The sequence below is a fragment of the Pongo pygmaeus genome, chromosome 11 (assembly GCF_028885625.2).
Source record: "Pongo pygmaeus isolate AG05252 chromosome 11, NHGRI_mPonPyg2-v2.0_pri, whole genome shotgun sequence".
Lineage (NCBI taxonomy): Eukaryota > Metazoa > Chordata > Mammalia > Primates > Hominidae > Pongo > Pongo pygmaeus.
The window spans coordinates 57,413,515-57,439,230 of record NC_072384.2 but is presented as its reverse complement, the minus strand read 5'-3'; the positions used below and the strand labels follow the sequence as shown (position 1 = coordinate 57,439,230).

General features: G+C 41.1%; 1 protein-coding gene and 1 non-coding gene across 3 annotated transcripts in view; both read right to left on the bottom strand.

Moving 5' to 3' along the window:
• The window catches only part of UPP2 (uridine phosphorylase 2), a 263,527-nt gene that overhangs the window by 201,783 nt on the left and 36,028 nt on the right, over positions 1 to 25,716 (bottom strand). The gene's annotated exons all lie outside the window — the stretch shown is intronic.
• On the bottom strand, positions 25,175 to 25,279 carry LOC129032226 (U6 spliceosomal RNA). The gene has a single exon (XR_008501247.1). It is a non-coding gene; the product is annotated as a U6 spliceosomal RNA (small nuclear RNA).

The window sequence follows — 25,716 nt, the reverse complement described above, 5'->3', positions numbered from 1 at the left end:
ATCCTATCTCAGTAAATACCACCCCCTTCCACTCAGTTACCCAAGTTAGAGACCTGCAAGATATCTTGATATTTTCACTCACTTCCCACATAATAACTCTCAATTTATCTGCTTTTCTTCATCTCCATTGCAAACCTGACCTAAAATTTTGTGATTCAAGTGTTTGTAGTGTGGACCAGCAGCACAGCACCTGGAAGCTTGTTAAAAATGCAGAATCCCAGGCTCTATCTGAGACCCACTAAATCAGAAATCTGCATTTTAACAAGGTCCCCAGGCAAAATTCTTTAAAATTTGAGAACTTCTCTTCTCGTCTTCTGACATAGTTTACTATGTCAAAATAAATCTCTGGCCCCCTAAAACTCTTCCTTTACACTGCAAACCTCGTAAGTCACCTCCCTCATTAAAGCCTTTAACTAGCTCCCCATTGCTTTAGAGACAGAATGCAAAAGCCTACAGAGTACAAAGCCCTGCGGAAGTTCCCCCGCTGCCTTGTCTCCAGCCCCATTCTGCCTTCCCTTGTGGACGCCAGCCACATTAGTCTCTTTCCAATTCCTGTGCCAGGCTATATTTTTTCCAACTCGGGGCCTTTTTTGCCTGCTGCCCACCCCTATACCCAGCATGATCTCAACTGCCCTGGCACATAGCTAACTCCTACTCTTTTGCTTCCTCAAAAAAGCCCCTTCTCTCACAGCCCAACTGAGATTAGCAGCTCTCCTGTTAAGCTCTCTTTGCACATCATGCTCCTTTAAACATTTATCACAGTTGTATTTAAATAATGAAGGGTGTGTTTCATCATTCAATGTCAGTCTTCCCAATTGAATTGAAGTTATACAAACAACTGTATCGGCTCTGTGCATTGTTACATCCTTTCAGGGCCTAGCGCAGTGCTGGATGCACATTAGGCGTTCAATCAGTATCTGTTGACTTAATGAATATGAATGAATAATCGTTCCCTGGGAGTTGTCTTGGCTCAGGGTGGCCCCACTTTCTTAGTTCAACTGGAATCAAGAATCAGAAAAAGACCTCAGAGGGACAAGGAAGTATAATTTGACCACCAGCAGCTAATCAGGGATGAAAATGTCCAATTCTGACTGATGGACCTCATGCACGTGCTGAAAAAAAAACAGAAGCAGCCTGCCTGAGGGTGATGGTAAACGTTTTGTTCCCCAGCCAGTGCCCTCCTCCTCAACACACTCCCAAACTGACCTTTAGAAGCACTTTTGTATAGTGGGAGGTCTCTTTTAACCTCCAGTGAATAGGGGTATGAAGTGGTGTTTGCTTTTTGCCCTTTGTTCTCTGACTGAGAAAAGTCTGGAGGCGGCGGAGTGAGGCTTAGTAATACAATTGCCTTCCCTTTCATATGCTAAAGAGGGTTTTTCCTCCTGGTTTAGTATAATCTAAGAGTTGTGGAGGTCTGGAAGGGATCCACTCCTCTTCCTTTTGGCATCTCATTTCCTGCAGACTAGGGGTAACTTTGCAATTAATAGAAAAACCAGAGCTGTAAAAATATCGTCAACATTGCCCACCAAGCAACTCTGTGAGTTGAGCCAGTGTAGGATCGTTAAATACTAAGTTTACAGGAAGGACATCCAGGTGAAATGCGGGAAAGTCCCGCCATCGTTGAAGCTGGCCAGAGATCCCTGCGTTCCTGCCATTCTCCACACCTGGAGGAAAAGTTGAGGTTGACTTGCTCAAAATAGCATGTTATCACAGCCTTTGACTTCCATACAGGTGTAGATCTGGGTTTTGGGGCATTACATTTATACAGTTCGGAGGGTTCCCCAAATTAAGAAACAGAATGTTATGAATAAAATCAGGTTCAGGGCTTCGGAAAGATCTAGTGCGACTGAGGACAAGCTTTGTGATATATCCACATCTACCCCAGCTGAATATACTGGAAAAGCTGAGGCTTCAAAGCCCTTGGGCAAGTGTCTCACTACCTAAAGGCTTTATCCAGTAATCTGTAAAATGGAACTCTCAATCCCTTCTCCACAGAGATAAGGTAAAGATGTGTAAGACAATGGCAGAGAAAGTACCCATTATTTGATAGGAAATACTCAGTCGTGGTGGAGACCTCTTTGGGAATTTACAAATCCCTTCTGGGCTGCCTTCTCCTTCCCTTTAGTATCTCCTTTGCCTTTAAGTTTTTCCAGGTACTTCTGTGATCAATCTAGGATATGTATTCTTACTGCAGACTTAAGGAAAGCTCCCAAACAGGCAGCTGAAGTCAATACATTTGTTTGGACATCACAAGATTTTTAAATAAATTTAATTTGCTTTACTTCTATTGTTTTATCCTTAGCTTTCTTTTTTCATATTTTTCTTTGTTTTACTTCATAAAGAGCCAGTGCAAGTTTATTTGGGTTTTTTTGTTTTCTTTTTTTCTTGTTTGGTTTGTTTAATTTGATTTGTCGTTTAATTTTTTGCCACTGTGCAAAAGGCAATCCAAAGGTCAGTCTGGTGTGTGTGTGTGTGTGTGTGTGTACTGAATTAGGTCCATATTGTTTACCATCCCTAATGTTTACCATCCCTTACCAGCTCCATGTTTATAATCCCGAGGGCATCTGAGTTTATAATAAATCAAAATCTGCTAGCAAACACACAGAGGAGTAGGAAAGGAATCAGGAAAATGCTGTGAACTAACACATAGCAAGTAGGGAAACAGCACTGGAGTTTGTGAGGGAGCCTCTGGCCTGGTACTACCTGGTTCAATTCCCATTTTAGCCACTTACCAGCTTTTAACCTATAGCTATATTCATTTGAACTTTCTAAATCTCACTTTGCTCATCTAGAACACTGGGATATTTATAGAGCTTTCCTTAGAGTTTTGCTGTGAGGATTAAATGAGAAAATCCTCTCGAAGTGCTAAGAATAGTCAGTGGAACAGGGTAAACCCTCAATAAATGTTAGTTATTATTAACAGCACCTCCTCTGTAGCCCGTAGTGAGCTTTATATATGTCACCTCATGTCACAGCACTGAGAGGTTAAATGGCCTGCCCAAGATGGAGAAATGTAAGAGTTTAGACAAATAAGCTATTTTTAATGAGTTTCCATTTACTGCTTTTTACCAAATCAAAGACTTGGATTTGTAAGATTTGTAATGCCTATTTCCAAGCATTAAAATGTAAGAAAAAAATATATGTCTCAGAAACAAAAGATAATAGTGCTCTTTCCACTACACTACATCATGTATCTCCCCCCAAATTTCTCTTCATTAGCACACTGTCCAATGGTAGATGTGCCCGTTGCCAGCATTATTTATTAGCTAGATCATGTACAGATACCTCAGTCTGGAGTCCTGTAGCACTTATTGTACCTTCCATTGTCATCACTTCAAGATGTGATCCAGATATTTGGCAGATCAAGCTGGGAAGGTCACCCTTCTCCCAACTAAAGAAAACCACTAGGCAACTGTATGGTAATGTTCAGTTTCTACCCTAATCCAAGTTTTATGCTGACCTACTCTGCAGAACACCTTAGTAGAGGCTGGGGAGACCTGATTGTGGAAACCACCCTATGGAAAATGGGGTGATGTAGAAAATAAACTCAGAATTTGGTGTGAAGAACCTGAGTCTAGTGGCAACCTTTTCAACACAAGTAACTTTGAGACTTGGGGGAAGTGACATCCTCCATAAAATGACACTAATAATCCTACCCCGCTTACTTCTGATCATCAGAGTGAAGATCTATGATATGCAGGTTGAGCATCCCTAATCTGAAAATCTGAAATCTGAAATGCTCTAAAATAAGAAACTGTTTGAGCACTGGCATGACACCACGAATAGAAACTCCACACCTGACCTCATGTGATTGGTCACGGTCAAAACACAGGCACATAACACAGAGTTTTTCGGCATTCCCAAAGGAAAAAAGACCCTCTCAGCCCCTCGTTAACTGTGACATCTTTTCCATACATACCCAGACTTCCCCACACAAGCACACCCACCAAGGTTAATAAAATGTCACATGTGCAGGCCAGACACACCAATGGCAGATTCCTCATGATGCCCTACACAAGGCCAAAACCTACATGCATTACTCACTGTGGGTTTTTGCTTATTCTCTGCTTTGTGGTGTAAAAATTTGTTGAACATGTCAAAAGTGCCTGCAGATACTCCTCTGGGTAACAGTGATAAGAAAAAGAGGAAGCATTTATGTTTATCCAAAGTACACAGAAAGTCAAGCTGTTGGAGAAACTGGACAGCAGTGTAAGTGTGGAATGTCTTAAAGAAGAGTATGGTGTTGGAATGACCTCCATATGTGACCTGAAGGAACAGAAGGATAAACTGTTTAAGTTCTATGCTGAAGTGATGAACATAAGTCAATGAAAAATAGAAAAACACTGCATAAAGCTAAAAATGAAGATCTTGATTATGTATTGAAAGAGTAGGTCTGTCAGTGTCATGGTAAACTTATGCCACTTAACAATACGCTGATCATAAAACAAGTGAAGATTTATCATGATAAACTAAAAATTGAAGGGAACTGGTGAATATTCAACAGGCTGGTACAAAATGTTTATGAAACCAATCAAAAATGATGTCCCTGGGGATCCATGTCTTTTTGTTAGCATAATAATGGACTGGTAAGAAATTCACTCCAGAAATTTAAGAAAAAACATAGCATTAAGTTTTCGAAAATTTGTGGTGACATACCAGGTACGGTGGCTCACACCTGTAATCCCAGAACTTTGGGAGGCCGAGGCAGGTAGATTGCCTGAGGTCAGGAGTTTGAGACCAGCCTGAGTAACATGGTGAAACCCCATCTCTACTGAAAATGCAAAAATTAGCCAGGCATGGTGGAACATGCCTGTAATCCCAGCTACTCAGAATCACTTCAACCTAGGAGGCGGAGGTTGCAGTGAGCCGAGATCATGCCACTGCACTCCAGCCTGCAGAATAGAGTGAGACTGTCTCAAAAAAAAAAAAAAAATTTGTGGTGATAAAGCATCTGCTAATCACAAAGCAGTGGAGAAACTCTTTGATGAGTTTGCCAAGGTCATTGGTTATGAAAATTGGATGCCAGAACAAGTCTATAATGCTGATGAGACATCGCTGCTCTGGCATTATTGTCCCAGAAAGACATTGACTACAGCTGATGAGACAGCATCTACAGGAATTAAGGCTGCCAAGGACAGAATAACTGTGCTGGGATGTGCTAATGCAGCAGGCACGCATAACTGTAAACTTACTGTGATAGGCAAAAGCTTACATCCTCCCTGTTTTCAAGGAGTGAATTTCTTACTGGTTCTTTATTATATTAACAAAAAGAGATGGATCACCATGGAATCTTTTTCTGATTGGGTTCACATTTTGTACCAGTGGCTTGTGCTTATTGTAGATGGCTTACTGTAGATGGCTTGTGCTGAACTAGATGATCACTGCAAGATTTTGCTATTCCTTGACAACTGTTCTGATCATCCTTAGTTGAAATTCTCACCAGAAATAATGTTTATACCATGTACTTTCCCCCAAATGTGACTTCAGTAATTTAGCCATGTGACTCAGGTATCTTTAGGTCAATGAAGAGTAAATATAAAAACATTTTCTTGAACAATATGCTAGCAGCAGTGAACAGAGGTGTGGGTGTGGAAGATTTTCAAGAGGAGTTTAGCATGAAAGATGACATATATGCTGTTGCCAACACTTGCAACACAATGACTAAAGGCACAGTGTACATGCTTGACACAACCTCTGGCCTGCCACTATGTTCAGAGTTGATGATGAACAAAGTGGTGACTTTGAAGAATTCCATATGTTGAGTGAGAAAAAAATGTCTCTGACCTTCTTACATATGCAAAAAATATATTTTCAGAGGCTGTTGTAAGTAAGCTGGAAAAAGTGGATATTGAAGAAATTTTTAACATGAATAATAAGTCTCCAGTTGTTCATTTATCAACCAATGGTGAAATAGCTGAAATGACTCTGAATCAGTATGATGGTGATAGTCCAGGCATGGTGGCTTACACCTATAATCCTAGTGCTTTGGGAGGCCAACATGGAAGGTCACTTGAGCCCATGAGTTCAAGACTGGCCTGGGCAACATAGGAGACTCCCATCTCTACAAATAATTAAAACTTTTCTGGGCATGGAGGCACATACCTGTAGTCCTAGTTACTTGGGAGGCTGAGATGGGAGAATCACATGAGCCCATGAGTTCAAGGCTGCAGTGAGCTATGATCTATAATTTATGATCAAGCCATTGCACTCCAGCCTGGATGAAAGAGTGAGACCCTGTCTCTACAAAGAAAATTTAAAGAAACAACAACAACAAAAGGATGATGGTGACAATGAAGTTGATCTTAACATTACAGAAAAAGTACCTATAGGCAGCATGCTGAAAATGTGTGATGGGCTTATTGAAGGACGAAAGCAGCATGTATTCATAACAGAACAAGAAGTCATGTCAGTTAATAAAATCAGAGGCTTCTAAGACAAAAACCATTGTTAATGAGGCAGATGACTATGGAGGAAACATTTTAAAAAGCTATCCAGCAGAATGTCTCCTCATTGCTAGAGGACCCACTTCCTGGTCCCTCAACTGCTTCTGATGTTTCTTCTCACCTGAAAAAAAAAAAAAAAAGTACAGTGTACAGTAACTTTTTAATCCAAACCTTTTAATTGTAGGTGGAGACAGAAAGCCCACAGTTGTTTGTTTTGCTGTTGACAGTTGGTACAAATATCCTGATGATGTCACTGTGTTGCTCAGTTACCCCAAACACATCATTTTTTCCCTGTATTAATTGTATGTCATACTTTTTCCTGTATGTATGTGTGAATAAGTGTAAGAAAACAATTGCTTATCTGTAGCATATAAAGTCAAAGTCAAGAATGATGGTGATGCCAAAAAACCACACATTGTCCACATAGGTGGGTAAGATAGTGACACCTTTGCTTTCTGATGGTTCAATGTAACTGTTTCATGCACAAAAATGACCAAACATGTTGTATAAAATTACCTTCAGGTATGTGTATAAGGTGTATATAAAGCATAAATGAATTTTGTGTTTAGACTTGGGTCTCATCCCCATGATATCTTATCATGTACATGCAAATAGTCCAAAATTGGAAAAAAATCTCAAACCCAAAAAATTTCTGGTTGCAAGCTTTTCAGATAAGGGGTAACTCAACCTGTAACACTTGTGAAACATAATATGTGTGGATGTGCTGTACAAATGTAACCTTTATTAATGTCGTCGTTAATTGCTATAGCTTGTTACTTTTAGCAGGAAATAGGCAATAAGATGGTGGAAGTTGGGCAAATCACTTACAGAAAAGGTGTATGTATATATGATTGTGTATGTATTCTGAAAAGTCTAAAAGGGTGTATTCCAAATCGTATATGGTAGTGGGGCTTACTTCCATATTTGTGGATTAAGTTGTTTTTACAACAAACATATTTTTTATTTTTTTAACATTTCTTTGTAATATTCAACAAAAATATGTAGTTTTAATAATAATTTGATTTCAATAAATCTATAAAAACAACAAAGAATCTCATGCTAAGAAGAGGTTCTTTTCAGGCCAGGCGTGGTGGCTCGTGCCTGTAATCCCAGCACTTTGGGAGGCTGAGGTGGGTAGATCACCTAAGGTCAGGAGTTCGAGACCAGCCTGGCCAGCCCTGTCTCTACTAAAAATTCAAAAATTAGCCAGGCGTGGTAGCGCATGCCTGTAATCTCAGCTACTTGGGAGGCTGAGGAAGGAGAATCTCTTGAACCTGGGAGGTGGAGTTTGCAGTGAACCAAGATTATACCATTGCACTCTAGCCTGGGTGACAGAGCAAGACTCCGTCTCAAAAAAAAAAAAAAAAAAAAGAACAGTAGCCTTTCCAGAAACTATGGTTTGACCAAATTGAATCAATTCTTAACACATCTTATTCCAGCCCACCACCTCACCCCAGTATGTTACAGATCGTGTGAAAAAACAGCCCCTACTAACCAATTCTGTTTTAAATTCTATGGCCAAGTTTGTTTTTTTGTTTTGTTTTGTTTTGTTTTGAGCTGGAATCTCGCTCTTACCGCCTAGGCTGGAGGGCAGTGGGGCGATCTCAGCTCACTGCAGCCTCCACTTTCTGGGTTCAAGCTATTCTCCTGCCTCAGCCTCCTGAGTAGCTGGGATTACAGGCGCCTGCCACCACTCCCAGCTAATTTTTGTACTTTTAGTAGAGACAGGGTTTCACCATATTGGCCAGGCTGCTCTCGAACTCCTGACCTCAGGTGATCTGCCCACCTCAGCCTCCCAAAGTGCTGGGACCACAGTCGTGAGCCACCGCGCCCAGCTACAGCCTAATTTTTGATGGTTGTTAGTTTTGGTTTGTTTTTTTCTTACAAAACTTTAGTTAGATATCTTCACTTAAGAAGGGAATCCCTCTTTTGAAGGAAAAACAATGAGTTTTCATACCACTAATTGTTAAGATTTACAATCAAAAGAAGCTCAATTTGAGCAGAGAATCAGCAGTTTCCTCAAATGAAAAGCACAACATCTCAGAAATTGGAAATTTCTCATAAAATTTTAAAAACCAAAACAATGACCTTTTAAGAAAACTAAAAAATTCATCATTTCACCTCCATGGCCAGTCTATGACAGGCTCTTTTGCTGATAGGACTTCCTCCTCTCACCTTTGAGATTGATAACATGCTTATAGCTCTCTCCTCAGACCTGGTCTTCTAACAGCCTCTTCTTTGGAGATCACACATCTGGTACCACCTCTTTGCATATAATTTCCAAATATTTTTTCTGGCTTGAAACACCCTTCTCCTTTCTGTAAAACTTTTCACTTATCAGTTAGCCCAATTTATACTCATTGCTAGTTTCTCATCCCATACCTGCTCAGAGCGAAATTAATCTTTCCTTCTTTTTGTTTTGTTTTGTTTGTTTGTTTGTTTTTGGTACACTGTAATTCTTCCCAGTCAACCAAGAGCAGCCAAGACTGACATGTTTTTCTTTGACTTCTTCCTTCTCTACGTCCCACAATTCTTTGCTTAGATTTTTATTATGCCCTTTGCTTCTTCCCACGTCTACTCCCACCTGCCTGGTTCAAGCTCTTGCTTTCAAAGCAAGCAACACAAGTGAAGAGAAACAAGCAATAGGAGGTGAGAGAAGCACTCACAATGGTTCTAGCATGTGACCGAGAACTTGAAAGATATTCTCCTTAAATGAAAAAGGTATTCCAAAATAATAAAATAGCATCAATAGAGGCACCCCAGGCACAGATATGCCTGGCATCATGAAAGAAAAGGAAGAAGCTGGTGGGGCTTTTGTGTTGGGGCTGTATAAAGATTCTCAGGGATTAGGTTGGACAGGTAGGTTCATTCCAGAAAGACTTTGAATTCCATTCTCTAAGCAGTGGAAAAATAAACTTATGTGGCAAGAAAATCTGTTATAAAACTGGTGTGGGCCAGGTGCAGTGGCTCACACCTTTAATCCCAGCACTTTGGGACACTGAGGCAGGAGGATCACTTGAACCCCAGAGTTTGAGACCAGCCTGGGCAACAAAGCGAGACCCTGTCTCTACAGAAAATTTAAACATTACAACACAAAAACTGTTGTGATAGCCAAGGGGACAAATCATGGAAGTATTAATTATGGCAATGGGAATTGACGCACAACATATTTGACTCTTAGGATCCACTGTTTTGGTGACTAGTTGCTTGTGGGAGATGAAGACACCAGAGGTAACTGAGTTTGGTAGCCTGGGTACTTAAAAGCATGATTCACCTTGAAGAGCAATGCAAATTGAGCTTTGCATTTCTGAATGACAGTAAAGTTCAGTTTTAGGCATGTAGATTGTGATGTGTCAGTGGGATATACAGGTGGAGAGGTCCAAAACACACTATTATCTCTGTGAGAATGATCTCCTAGGAAATCTATTCCTAGATCCCTGTTGGATATATGGCTTTTATTTATATATCCCATCAAAACAAGGACAACCTGTCTAGCCCTGAACCTATCATGGTTTCTTTGCCACAAACCACCTTCACATTCCCACTGCTCTATTTTGGATAATGATATTTTCATTTTCCAAAGTCCTTGTCTAGTACCTATAGGTTGTTTTCAATTCCTTTCTCCTTTAATGCTTATCTTTACTTAGGCACCAAATCTTATTAATTTTTTATTTTACATGTTTCTCACATCCACAAATCTTCTGCCTTATCTAACTGCTGCTGCCTAACTCTGGGCCTTATTTTTTTTATACCTTAGTAATCACTTCCTAACAGGACCCTTGCTGCCTGGCTGCCCCCTAACAACCCATTCTATCTCCCACAATAAGGTTACTCTTCCTAAAACTCTAAATTGATCTTGTCACTCCCCTTCTCACAAACCTTCATTTCAAAGCAAGCAACACAAATGAAGAGAAACAAGCAATAGGAGGTCAGAGAAGCACTCATAATGGGTCTAGAATGGGACTCAGAAGTTGAAAGATATTCTCCTTAAATGGAAAAGCCTGGACAACATAGCGAGGCACTGTCTCTACAGAAAATGTAAACAAAACAACACAAACGCTTTCTCACAAAACTTCATTGACTTTCTATTATGAACAAGATAAAGTTCAAATTCCTTAATATGATCCAATTCATAATATATATAGTCTAGCATTCTCTCCAGCCAAACTGATCTACTTAGCATCCTAGGAAACTACTCTACTCTCCCCAGGTTTTACTTCATTGTCTGCATTTTAATCAAAGTATATGGAGGGCAAAAAATAATTTTTTAGAAACACCTTGAAACGTCAAAAGAGAGGTGCTTGGTCTTTGGCATAGTCTCAGAAGGGACTCCATTGAACACATCTGGCTGACTTGCCATGCCAGGGGCTCCAATCACAGATCTAAAGACTACATAAAAGAAGGGAAAGAAAAAAGAAGAGAAAGTAGGGAAGAAATGAATAAAGAGGAGATCAAAGAAAGAGATGTGTAGGAGTTGGCCATAAAGGACACACCTTACAGTTCTCATCCCTTTCTAAATAACCAGTCTTTATAAACTTAAAAGTGATTAACCTCTTGCCTTGGAGTGCCTCAAGGGAAGAAATCAAGTCTTTTTTTTTTTTTTTTTCCTCAGCAGCCAGCACAAAGGCTGGCACATAGATGGTGCTCAGTAAATGATTCTCAAATGAATTGCTAGCAACTGACTCATCTTCAATTAAAGGATGTTGGTGACTTCACCATCCTCCCAGATTACATTCTGCACTTGTAAAGACTTCTTTTGCTTTCCGTGTGCCTTTTCAAAGATGTCCAGAACAACACTGAGGAAAAAAACAGCACTCAAAAAGGGATTTTTAAAAATACAGTATATATTGGGAAAATTGATTTACTCCGACATACTGCTATTTATCAGTCCTTTTTCTAGAATCATATTTGACTTTCTGTCTCATTTCCAGTTATGAGTAACTCCCACCATTAACTCTTTCAGGCAATAATCACTCATTGCTAGTCACTGTTCTTGCTATGTTGGTATAATCTGTTTTTCCCTCTTAATAAACGTATTACTCTGTGATAGTTGCTAATGAAGTTCATTCTTTCTGCCTCCACCTCTTCCCCATCTTGCCAGACCATTTGGAATTCTAATCCTGTCCTGGATGCTCGCCTTCCTAACTGACGATGGGTGTCATCTGCTAACAGCATGCTATCATCTGTCAGCTCTAGGAGCTTATTTTCTGTTCTATCCATGTAAATCATTGATGAAATATTAAAGAATCAGCCCCAGAATGGAGGCCTGTGGGACATGATTTCTAATATCCCTGCGTTTGACATGAGTACCATTGATAATAAATTTGTCGTGAAACTACCTACCACAGAGCCACACTTCCCCCAGTGTATTGGCGGAATACACAGTTTTGGGGAAGGTAATCAAAAGTCTTCCTGGGGCCAAATAGCCATGGAAAAGTTTAGGGAGAAAACTAACGTACTGACTGCCCATATTTCTGTTAAGCAGGCACTTCATATATGTTAATTTAATGAATCCCTCCACCACTCTATAAGGCAGTATAGTATAGTGGTTAATGCCAGGGATCCTAAGGTTAACGTGTCTGAGGTTGAATTTTTACTCCATCACTCTCTAGCTGCATGAAATCGGCAATATATTGAAATTCTCTGTGCTTAATTTTTATCATCTGAAAAATAACAATAGAATTCACCTCAAAGAATTGTTTTGAGGATCCCATTGCATGTAAAGCACTTAAACAGTGCCTGGCACACTCTGAATTTTCTACAAATCTTAGCTGTTATTATTATCACATATTAAAGTTGAGGAAACTAAGGCTGGTATGTAGCAGAGCCAAAATTTGAGACCTAAATGTGTCTGACTCCAAGTCTCAGCTCTTTCTACTGTATTGTACAGACTTTTAGATTTATATTCAACATATTTCCAAAAGAGATTTCAGATAAAAATGGCTCTAGCTGTCAGAAATGCATTAGATTGTACCTAAGCCTCATAATTTAAGCCACTATTTATTTGTTGGGGAGGTATTTATATTTGGTTGAGTTCTGTTTGAAAAACAAGTTATTTTATAAGAAAAAAAATGACCTAAGTATAAAATGAAAATCATATAATACTAGGTTTGAAAAACTTCAGGGATCAACTGGTTAAAACTATAGACTAATGACTAATGAAGGGTTCTTATGGGATTTTTGTGAAATTTTTTTCTAATTACATAAGTGGTAAGTGCTCAAAGTAGAAAACTTGGAAAACTCTGACAAGCCCTGAGGAGAAAAATCACCCATAATTCAAATAATACTGATAATCACTATTAATGTTTTCATGTGTGTACTTTCTTTAATATTATCTTTCTTTATAAAATGAAAAAAAACAAAATGAAAAAATGTATCTTTGTTTACAAAAATTTTCTTTACAAAGTTGTATCACAGTACGTATGCTATTTCAGTAGGCTGCTTTTTCACTTAGCAATAGATCATCAGCTTTTTTCTATGTCCTTGTCTTACTGATTTTTAATATTTGAAAAATCTATAAAAAACAAATCATAGGAAAGTACTATAAATAACTAATCCCCTTTTGTTGGACATTTAGGTTGATTCTATTTTTTCCCTTACTATTATAAATAAAACTGTCACGAAGAGCCTTGTATTATGTTGTTGCATAATTCTCTCATTATGCACAAATCCTTCTTATCCTTAACAGATGGTTAGCCAGCCTCTGTTTGATCACTTCCAGTAACAGGGAGCTCACTTCTTTGCCAGACAGCTCATTCCATTTATGGACAACTCTAATTGTTAGAAAGTTCTTTATTTTTAACCCAAATCTGTTCCCCTTAACTTACACTCATTGATTCTAGTTTTGTGGTCTGGAATTACCCAAAGCAATCTTTTTTTTTGTACTTGGAAGCCCATCAAATACTTGAGGAAGGCCATAATGAAACTCCCTAAGTATTCTCTTCTTGAAGATAAATATCCACGTTTATAAGTCTTATGATAAAAAAGGATGAGAAATTGGTTGTGGTGAAGGGGTTCCTCAAGAAAGATATAAATTTGGTGACAGATCATATTCCCTTTTTGCTTTGGCCTCCTGGAAGCTCAGAGCCTACTTGGCTGCCCTGTTTTTGTAACAGTAGAACCTTGTCACCTGTTTATATGTGCAGTATCTTTTCTCTTGGACCTAATCATCCTATTTTGCCTGTATTTTTTCTTTCTGTAAGTTTTCTTTTAAAAAAAAAATTACTGGTAGATCTCTTGAAGATGGAAAGTAGATTGGTGGTTATCAGAGGCCAGGAAAGGTAGAGGGGTGGGGTGATAAAGAGAGGGTAATTAATGGATACAAATACACAGTACAATAAAAGAAAAAAGACTTGGTGTTTTGTAGATCAGTAGGGTGACTGTAGCTAACATTAGTCTATTGTATATTTCAGAACAGCTAGAAGAGAATAATTAGGATGTTCCTAGCATAAAGAAAAATAGTTAAGGTGACGGATAATTTAATTATCCTGATGTGATTATAGGAATGCATCAAATGACCACATGTACCCCTAAAATATGTACATCTATTATGTATCAATTAAAAACAAAAATAAATAAATAATAAAAATTTTAAAATTTACTGTAAGCTCTCATAAATCCTCTGTAGTACAAGATATAGTATAATCACGTAGGTTTCTCTATTATATTTAGCCACTCTGTACAAAATTAGTTGATCCTTTTGGTTCCCTCTTAGTATTTTAGTACACATGCATGTCTTTAACTTTCAAAAGCTATCAGAGCAAAGGAATAGTTTTAATTCCCTGCCCCTTTTCTCTGGTGGGAGAACTGAATGGAATGGGAGGATAGATAACAGGCTCTCATTCCTCCTAATCATTAGTAGTTTCTATCAAATTTTCAATATCTCCTCTGTCATCCAATGGCATCATTTTCTGTTCTTAAAAGACACTATAACACGTATCTCACTGACCCTCAGAGCAATGATCACCACGAATGACACTGCAGGGTCCACAGACTATCCATACACATGTGAGGATGGGTCATCCTCCCTGCAGCACCTCTGGTAGCAAAGTACTATTATCCTCATTGTAGCCTTGGAGAACAGAGGCTCAGAGAGGTGAGACTTGAATCCAGGTCCTCTAACTCTGAATCTGAGAGCCCATCCGTGCCCCTACAGTGCATGGACTTCAGAAGAGCTCCAGACAGACCCAAGCCAAGAGGATTTCACTCCTGTTGGCCAGGAGGCAGGCAACTCTGCATGTTCCTCCTTTCAGTCAGGAATCCAGCTCTGATGATCCTCTTCCCACAGAGAGAAGCGTGCTGGCTGCCAGTTGCATATGGCTAGACGAAGATAGAAGAGGACATAAAGACACCCCCCTCCTCCCTGTGCCCCCGGAGGAGAATCAAACAGATTGTTTCCTACGTGGAGGAAGTGGATGTGAGAAACCTAAGGCAGCAGGCAGACCTCAAATAGGTGAGAATCACAGTGACTCCCCTGACCCCCTTGCAAGCTCTGTCTTGAGGAGCCAGGTTCGAAGTCACCAGCGCTGCCTGTGGGCCAAAGAGCTAGACCATTTCAGCCCCAGGAGCTTCCTCCCTGAGATGCCCACCTGAAGAGAAGCCACTCTTGCCTTCAGCCTCCCTGGAAGACCTCTGCTGCCGGCAGGCTGGTCGATGTAACAGCTCAGAGTTGAAACCCTCTTAAAAATAGCTCTGTTCCCTTCTGGGTTTAGCAACTCACACTTGAAAAGCTCTTTATTCTTTATAATGAATAGAGAGCAGGAACTTTTCATTGACAAAGAGGAGCTAAAATACAAAATAAAGGCAGACCGATGGTAGTTATTCTTTTGAAGCGGTGGACAGAGAGGGCTTCAGTACTCAGCTTTCACAGCTATCAACCCTTTCCTTGGGTTATTCCTGGAATAGAGGCATGAAGAGGCTTTTGAGCGGCTCTTGCTGTCAAAAGCTCTTGTGTGGTGGGCAGTATTTCAGGTGACAGCATTAGCTAGAGACCAGCAGAGCAGCTTGAAGTTGAAATTTCAATCTAATTAATCGACTGAAGGAGAAAAAGACGTGAAAGAAGAGCTTAACTCTTTGCTATCCAGACCTCCAAGACTCCTGACCATACTGAGGAAGGGAGCAGGTTTGACAGTAACAGGATGGGAGTGAAAGGTCAAGAAGCCAATACTTATCTTGGTGGGAAGATCACCATTAGGTATGTGTTGGGGAACCCTGTCTGTCAGAGAGGCCAGAATTACTCAATTTATGTCTTACCCATGAATCAAAAGTAATACAGATGGAGGAATAATGTCAAGTCTAGTTTCAAAGTAATTTATTTTCTTTAAATCAAATGAAATGCATCTCTCAGAGTCCCAATGAGTTGGTGAGAAATTTGATCTCAGTTATTATTTGGGTCTTCTTCCCTCCTTCCAAATATAAACATCTGGGAGGCATATGAGTTACCTGGGAAAGAGGGAGAAGACATGTAAATTATGCAGCGTAATTGAAGCTGGTCATATGCCAAAAACTCCAAATCACATTGTCTTAAGATAGGATGTTTATTCCTTGCTCAGGCAAAGTCCAATGTGGATGTTCATGATCAGGAAGCCATCTCAGGCAGCTCTCCTCCAAGCAGTGACTCAGGGATCCAAGCCCCTTCCATGATGGGGCTCTGTCATCAACTGGGCTTTGAAATCATTTGCTTCCTACCACTATGACTGGAAAGGAATTAGAGGTAGAGATAGAGAGATCATAAGGATATATTTACGAGTCAGGCCCTAAAGTGGTATATATTACTTTAGCCCACATTCAATCAGTCAGACTCAACCACTTAGCTGTAAGTTGATACAAGAAGGCTGGCAGAGAAATAGAATTTAACTGTGTGCCCAGTGAATAGAAATATCTATTGATAAAATAAGCAATCTGTACCAATGTATCTAATCTTCAGGTCATATGGCTTTTTCTGTTATTCTTCTCGTTCATTCCACATGGTCCATAGAAGCTTGGTGCTCTCTCTTTGTCAGAAGGATTCAGTGAGGCTGGAAACCACACCTGCTACAGTCTTGCTGCTTCTTCTGGAGAGGGGCATCATGGACCCATCAAATTCTAACTCTTCTTTTTCTCTTTCCTCTGAAGCATCCTTTTCTCTTCTCCTAGGATTTCTAGTATAACTTTTTCTTTTTTTTGTTTTTTGACACAAAGTCTTGTTCTGCCGCCCAGGCTGGAGTGCAGTGGCGCAATCTCAGCTCACGGCAACCTCCACCTCCAGGGTTTAAGTGATTCTCCTGCCTCAGCCTCCTGAGTAGCTGAGATTACAGGCACACGCCACCACACCCGGCTAATTTTTGTACTTTTAGTAGAGACGGGGATTCACCATGTTGGGCAGGCGGGTCTCAAACTCCTGACCTCAGGTGATCCACCTGCCTTGGCCTTCCAAAGTGCTGGGATTACAGGTGTGAGCCACCGCACCTGGCTCTTCAGCATCATTTTCATACAAACAGAAAAGACATAATCACTGTGAAGAGAAAAGAGTAAGAATACGAAGCACACAGTTGAGACGGGCGTGTTAGGCTGTTGGCTGGGCTCAGCTAGGCAAGCTTATGTCACTTACAATTATGACAGTGGGCCAGAGTCCAATGCCTCAGCAAAATAGCAAATTACTACCTACCATGTATTTCTGAGTCTATTCATGGTTGAAAACTACGAATGACAGTTGCCATAGTTTGTTTTAGTTTGCCCAAGAGAGACAAGATTTCACCTGGTGGTTTTTATGAGTTCAAGTGTCTAGACCTTGAGAATTACACTCCATGGGTCTGAAGGAAATTCAGGTACCATTTAACTACTACAATGGGCAATCTCAGAGGAACTGTGGCTCATGGGAGTGGCTTCCAAAGACAAGAAAGGGGTAAGTAGTCTGATTTTCAGAGAGGAGAAAAAGTGGGAATCACAGAAAGTACAAATGTGTAAGTTTGAGGTTTGAGGCCAGTTCTTTTTTTTTTTTTTTTTTTTCTTGGAGACAGGGTCTCACTCTGTTGCCCAGGCTGGAGTGCAGTGGTGCAATCATAGCTCTCTGCAGCCTCAACCTCCAGGGCTCAAGGGATCCTCTCACCTCAGCCTTCTGAATAACTGGGACTACAGGTGTGCAACCATGCCCAGCTAATTATTTTACATTTTTTGTAGAGACAGGGTTTTGTCATGTTGCTCAGTCTGGTCTTGAGACCCTGGGTTCAAGTGATCTACCCAGAGTGCTGGGATTACAGGCACGAGCCACTGTGCCTGGCCCCCAATTCTTTCTAATATTCATCTAGATTTTACTAATCAACAGTTAATTTATAATTTTTTTAAAGTTTTAGGCTGGGCACGGTGGCTTATGCCTGTAATCCCAGGACTTTGGGAGGCTGAGGCAGGTGGATCACGAGGTCAGGAGATCAAGACCATCCTGGCTAACTGGTGAAATCCCATCTCTACTAAAAATACAAAAAAATTCTCCGGGCATGGTGGTGGGCACCTGTAGTCCCAGCTACTTGGGAGGCTGAGGCAGAATGGTGTGAACCTGGGAGGCGGAGCTTGCAGTGGAGCCGTGATCATGCCACTGCACTCCAGCCTGGGCAACAGAGTGAGACTCCGTCTCAGAAAAAAATAAAAAAAAGTTTTAAAAGGAACATAATAATCACTTCATATTATGATCAGTTTGCTCAAAATAAGTCATACTTTTGAACCAAAATGAACCAAACATTACCTTTCCTTTTTTAGTTTGGACTATTAAGTTGTCAGGGTAGGGGACTATGATAGGCTTACTTTTTCTGGAATTTGTTGAAGTCCTCAATAATAATACGTTTTGATAGATTTGAAGCTGTTGAACAATCAATCTTGGGTGTCGATTACGATTGAGCTTTGGGAACAGTCCATTAATAACAAGTTGCTCTTACTCATCTAAGTTCTGAGGCGATGAATAAGTAAACACAGGTGTCAACCAGATGGGGAAAACAAACCTCACCTCTGTTTTTGGTTAAACTGATAAGAGAATGCGGCTTGTTATGTGTCCACAACCTGGCCCTTAATCCTTGCTAATATTCCAGGCCTGACACAGTTAAACATCCCTCTCCAGTCATAGGCACAGCTGAACCACTCTGGCCTCCTATTCAGGGGCAGCTCAGTGATTGGTGGAAGAGGAGAATGTACATGTCCTGCACAGAGGCAACTTCAAGGAATTCAGAGAGGGCTTGTTGAGGCAGCTTCAGTTCCTTCTCCAAAATTGACCAACCATCAAGCATGGTTGGAGGTAGAAGGAGTGAACTAGAAGTAGAAGTTATGATCCTGACACTTCTGCAAGGGCAGAAGGTCTTATTTCGTGGATCAAGTTAGGAATGCATAGAAGGGAACAGAGTGATTCCTTTTAGCAAACGATAGGGTAACCTAGGGTTCTTTCCGCTTGTGCTGTTACAGTCAACATTTTGCTATTTGATGCATATGAAGGCCCAGAAGGAATGTATAGCTTTTTTGAGGTTCTTACCAAAATAGGAAGAATAACTGACATGACGAATGATGGAAAATTAAAAATCACCTCACCTGGCCAGGCGCAGTGGCTCATGCTTGTAATCCCAGCACTTTGGGAGGAGGTGGGTGGATCACTTAAGCCCAGGCCTTTCAGATCAGCCTGAACAACATAGCAAGAACTCGTCTCAAAAAAAAAAAATAAATAAAAATAAAGTAGAAAAAAAAATCACCTCTGCTGAGTGCAATCTAGGCTAGACTCTCCTAAATTCAATTATTTAGGTTAAAAGAAAATTTTAAAGGAAAACTTCATACACTATGCAATTGCTCAGATACAGAGTGAAGAACAACAGTGTTGGCATCAATTTATATTAAAATGTGCCTGGGCAAGGTGGCTCACGCCTGTAATCCCAGCACATTGAGATGCCGAGGCAGGCAGATCCCTTGAGCTCATGAGTTCGAGACCAGCCTGGCCAACATGGTGAAACCCCCGTCTCTACTAAAAATACAAAAATTAGCTGGGTGTGGTGGCAGGTGACTATAATCCCAACTACTTCGGAGGCTGAGGCAGAAGAATCACTTGAACCCTGGGAGGTAGAGGTTGCAGTGAGCCCAGATCGCACCACTGTACTCCAGCCTGGGCAACAAGAGTGAAACTCCATCTCAAAAAATAAAAAAAAAAAAGGGCCAGGCGTGGTGGCTCAGGCCTGTAATCCCAGCACTTTGGGAGGCCAAGGCGGGCGGATCACGAGGTCAGGAGATCGAGACCATCCTGGCTAACATGGTGAAACCCCGTCTCTACGGAAAATACGAAAAATTAGCCAGGCGTGGTGGCGGGCGCCTGTCGTCCCAGCTACTCCGGAGGCTGAGGCAGGAGAATGGCGTGAACCCGGGAGGCGGAGCTTGCAGTGAGCCGAGATCGCGCCACTGCACTCCAGTCCAGGCAAGAGACCTGGACTCCGTCTCAAAAAAAAAATTGTATTACAATCTTCTACTGATTTTTTTTTTTTTTTTTTTTTTTGAGATGGAGTCCCGCTCTGTAGCCCAGGCTGGAGTGCGGTGGCACGATCTCGGCTCACTGCAAGCTCCGCCTCCAGGGTTCATGCCATTCTCCTGCCTCAGCCTCCCGAACAGCTGGGACGACAGACGCCCGCCACCACGCCCAGCTAATTTTTTGTATTTTTAGTAGAGACGGGGTTTCACCGTGTTAGCCAGGATGGTCTCGATCTCCTGACCTCGTGATCCGCCTGCCTCGGCCTCCCAAAGTGCTGGGATTACAGGCGTGAGCCACCGCGCCCGGCTCTTCTACGGATTTTTAGTTCACCTGAACTGAATATAATTATTATGCATCTGCTAAAAATGTTAGTGCAGTCTCCAGCTGCATTTGTTCAACAAATACTTGTTTAGCATGTATTCCATTGGCAGGCACTCTGCTGGGTGGGAGTTAATGATACCACATTGTCTGGAGTAATCTGCCCATTTAGGGGCACATACTTTAAGAGCAACGTTAATGAATTAAGTCGGAGGATTGGTGGGTGGAAACCTAGTCCTATTTCTTCAGGTTTCAATGAGGCAATTTTTCTTTTTTCTTTTCTTTTCTTTTTTTTTTCTTTCTTTCTTTTTTTTTTTTTTGAGACAGAGTCTTGCTGTGTAGCCCAGGCTGGAGTGCAGAGGCGCATCTCCACTCACTGCAACCTCCGCCTCCCGGGTTCAAGCCATTCTCATGCCTCAGCCTCCCAAGTAGCTGGGATTACAGGCGCGTGCCACCACGTCTGGCTAATTTTTGTATTTTTAGCACAGACGGGTTTTTTTTGTTTTGTTTTGTTTTGAGACGGAGTCTTGCTCTGTCGCCCAGGCTGGAGTGCAGTGGCGCGATCTTACCTCACTGCAAGCTCCACCTCCCGGGTTCACTCCATTCTCCTGCCTCAGCCTCCCGAGTAGCTGGGACTACAGGTGCCCACTGCCACACCCGGCTAATTTTTTGTATTTTTGGTGGAGACGGGGTTTCACCGTGTTAGCCAGGATGGTCTCGATCTACTGACCTTGTGATCCGCCCACTTTGGCCTCCCAAAGTGCTAGGATTACAGGCATGAGCCACCGCGCCCGGCCACGAGGTGAGGTTTTGCCATGTTGGCCAGGCTGGTCTCGAACTCGTTACCTCAGGTGATCCACCCACCTCGACCTCCCAAAACGCTGGAATTCCAGGCGTGAGCCACCGTGTCCAGCCCCATGAGGCAATTTCTACTAACTCATAGAAAAAATATTTGAGTATTTTATTGGCAGAAATTATTTTAGCTGGAAATGACAGAGACATTGACATAACCAGCTTAAACAATGAAAAAAAAAGTATTATTTTAAATAACAACAACAAAAGCCAAAGGTAGAGCAAGTATTATAATTGGAGCTGGGGATTTATTGCTTTGCTATTCTTTGAGCTCCCTCATCCTCCAGATAGGGGCGTTTTCTTCAGGTTGGTTCCTTCTGGTGACTGCCATCAGCTCTTGGAACAACATGCTTCCTCATTAGAAAAGTCTTTCTAGGCCAGGTGCGGTGGTTCACGCCTGTAATCCTAGCACTTTGGGAGGCTGAGGTGGGCAGACCACCTAAAGTCAGGAGTTTGAGACCAGCCTGGCCAACATGGTGAAACCGTGTCTCTACTTTTAAAAAAAAATACAAAAATATTAGCCAGGTGTGGTGGTGCATGTCTGTAATCCCAGCTACTTGGGAGAAGAATCGCTTGAACCTGGGAGGCAGAGTTTGGGGTGAGCCAAGATCGCGCCACTGCACACCAGCATGGACAACAAAGTGAGACTCCCCTCAAAAAAAAAAAAAAAAAGAAAAGAAAAAAAAAAAGAAAAATCTTTCCTCCTACCTTTGAACAAAAGTAGTCTGATTAGGCTCGTCTGTATCACTTGCCCATCTCTGATCCAATAGCAGTCTCTAGGAGTCATGCCATGCACTGATTCGCTGAACCCTAAATTCTGAAACCAATCGCTTGCAAGATTAGAGTTACTAGGACTGGCTTCAGTTGAGGATACGGCTGGCTTCCTGAGACATTTGGGCACCATGCAAGGGGTTGCGGTGGGGCTTTTGTAAATAACATTAGGGTTATGTTTGAAAAAAGGAAAATAGTGGGAAGGATGCTAAGGAGGCAACCTTCCTGGGAGAAGGAAGGTCTCTTGGGATGGGTGGATTTGATGGAAGAGAAGGTAGACAACTTTCCTTTCTCTCTTCCAGGAAAACCTAATCTCTCCTACTGCTGTTACATTTCTTAATGTGGCAATAGCTGTAACTCATACCCTTAAAACCTTGCACAGTGGTGTGGATTCAATTGTCCTGCTTCTTTGTATGTGATTATATCACATAAATTCAATCAAGTGGGGGTTTGTAGGAAGGCTGATTGTGGTCAAGGTCCAAATTCTGCCCTCCAATCTATGCTTACTGGAAATATAGTTGATCTTTTGATCTTCATCTGTTGGATTCGTCTATCTATTTCTAATTAACTCATAACCGGGGGTAGGGGGACATGATTATCATCCCTAAAAACCTCAACAAGTGTGCTCTTCAGAGCAAACCAGAATCTAAAGGATTTGGAGAACTGTCACAAAGAGGAAATGTAAAATTCAATGTTGAGACCTTGTGCAGCAATCAGAAAAAAATATCGAGACTTTCTGCTGCCATACATCAGCTAGATATATCAGATATTCGGAAAGTTCAAAGTGCACAAATTTCAGGAGCATAGCCATCAAGAAAGCTGCACTGCTAGTAATGGGAACTCTGTCTTTGGAAGTATTCATGCACTGACTGTATGACCATCTCCCAAGTATGCCTAAACATGGAATTCTGCACATTTGGAAAGTGGAACACAGTTACTTTCATGATACGATCCAACTTTTGTTTCTAGTAATCCTGTTTTGCTAATTGACCTGTGGTTTTCAAAGTGTAGTTCCAGTAGCAGCATTAGCACCAGCTGGGGAACTTGTTGGAAATGCAGATTAACAGGTCACACCCTAGCCCTCCTGTTATGGGTGGAATTGTGTCCCCCAAAAGGATATGTTGAAGTCCTAACACCCACTACCTCAGAATGTAGCCTTATTTGGAAATAAGGTCATTGTAGATGTAATTAGATAAGCCAAGATGAGGCTATACTAGCGTAGGGTGGGCCCTTAATCCAATGACTGATGTCCTTATAAGAAAAGGAGAGAGACACACGGATACACAAGGGGAGACCTCCATAAGATGATAGAGGCAGAGACTGAAGTTATATACCTGTAAATCAAGGAACACCACAGATTGCCAGCAAACTACCAGAAGCTAAGAAGAGGCAAGGAAGGATCTTCCCTATCGATTTCAGGGAAGTGTGGCCCTGCTGACACTTTGATTTCAGACTTTGAGCATCCAGAAATAGGAGCTTGTTTTAAACCACCTACTTCGTGGTAATTCATTATGGCAGCCCTACGAAACTAACACACCTTCTGAGTTAGGAACTCATATATTAGGGCCCAGCAATCTGTGTTTATAAGTACCCCAGATGATTCTGATATATACTAAAATTAGAAAATCACTGATTCCTTCCTTCCTTCCTTCCTTCCTTCTTCCCTCCCTTCCTTCCTTCCTTTCATTTTTTTATAATTTCAACTTTTATTTCGGATTCAGGGCATACATGTGTTGGTGTGTTTCATGGGTATATTGCATGATGCTGAGGTTTGGGGTACAAATGATCCCATCACCCAGGTAGTGAGCAAAGGGTTTTCCAATCCTTTCCCCTCTCTCTCCCTCCCTGCTCTAGTAGTTCCCAGTGTCTGTTGTTGCCATCTTTATGTCCATGAGTGCCTAATGTTTAGCTCCCACTTATAAGTGAGAACATGTGGTATTTGGTTTTCTGTTCCTGGGTTAATTTGCTTAGGATAATGGCCTCCAGCTGTGTCCATGTTGCTGCAAAGGACATGATTTTGTTGTTTATGACTGTGTAGTATTCCATGGTGTATATGTACCTTTTCTTTATCCAATCCACTATTGATGGGTACCTAGGTTGATTTCATGTCTTTGCTATGTTGAACAGCGCTGTGATGAGCGCATGTGTCTTTTTGGTAGAATGATTTGTTTTCTGGTTTTTTTTTTTTTAGACAAGTTCTCACTCTGTTTTCTAGGCTGGAATGCAGAGGTGTGATCATGGCTTACTGCAGCCTCAATCTCCCAGGCTCAAGCAATCCTCCACCTCTGCCTCCCAAGTAGATGGGACTACAGGCATGCCCACCATGCCTGGCTATATTTTTTTTTTTAAGAGATGGGGTCTCACTACATTGCCCAGGCTGATCTCAAACTCCTAGAATCAACCGATCCTCCCATCTCAGCCTCTCAAAGTTTGGGGATTATGGATGCAAGCCATGACGCCCTGCCCTTCTTTTGGATATATACCCAGTGATGGGATTGCTGGGTAAAATGGTAGTTTTGCTCTTAGTTCTTTCAGAACTCTCCAAACTGCTTTCCACAGTGGCTAACTAATTTATATTCCCACCAACAATGTATAAACATTCCCTTTTCTCTGCAGCCTCACCAGCATCTGTTCTTTTTTTACTTTTTAGTAATAGCCATTCTGATAGGTGTGAGATGATATCTCATTGTGGTTTTGATTTGCATTCATCTGATAATTAATGATATCAAGCATTTTTTATATGTCTGTTGGCTGCTTGTATGTCTTTTTTTGAGAAGTGTCTGTTCATGACTTTTGTCCACTTTTAATGGGGTTGTTTGTTTTTTGGTTGTTCAATGGTTTAAGTTTCTTATAGATTCTGGATATTAGAGCTTTGTTGGGTGCATAGTTTGTGAATATTTTCTCCCATTCTGTAGGTCTGCTTACTCTGTTGATAGTTTCTTTTGCTGTACAAAACCTCTTTAGTTAATTGGTCCCACTTGTCAATTTTTGTTTTTGTTGCAACTGCTTTTGAGGACTTAATCATAAATTCTTTCCCAAGGCCGATGTCCGGAATGGTGTTTACTAAGTTTTCTTCTAGGATTGTTATAGGTTGAGGTCTTACATTTAAATCTTTAATCCACCCTCAGTTAATTTTTGTATATGGTAAAATGTAGGGCTCCAATTTCATTCTTCTGCATATAGCTAGTCAGCTATTCCAGCATCATTTATTGAATATGGAGTCCTTTCCCCATTACTTATTTTTGTTGACTTTGTCAAAGATCAGATGGCTGTAGATGCATGGCTTTATTTCTGAGGAGAACCACTGTTTCCTTTTTTCTTTTTTAAAAGTTTTTTTAATGAAACCCTTCATAAATTTGCATGTCATCTTTGCACAGGGGCCATGCTAATCTTCTTAGTATATATACTGCTGAAGTGAGTACGGCACCACTGTTTTCTATTCTAGATCTAGACCAATGCCTCTCTCACATTTACGTGCATGCGAATGAATTGAGGATTTTGTTAAAAAGCAGATTCTGATTCAGTGGATCTGGAGTAGGACCTGAGCTTCTGCATTTTCCAATATGCTCTCAATACACGCCCAATATGCTCTCCAAGGACCGGACTTTGAGTACCAAATGTCTAAATCAGTGCCGTCCGGTAGAACTTTTCATGATAATGGAAATGTTCTATACCTCTACTGCCCAATATGAAAGTCACTAGCCACATCTAGCTACTAAACACTTGAAATGTGGCTTGATTAAGAACTAAATTTAAAATTTTTATTTCCTTTTAATTTTTTTTTTTAATTTAATAGAGACAGGGTTTCCCTATGTTGCCCAGGCTGGTCTCAAACTCCTGGGCTCAAGGGATCCTCCTGCCTCGGTC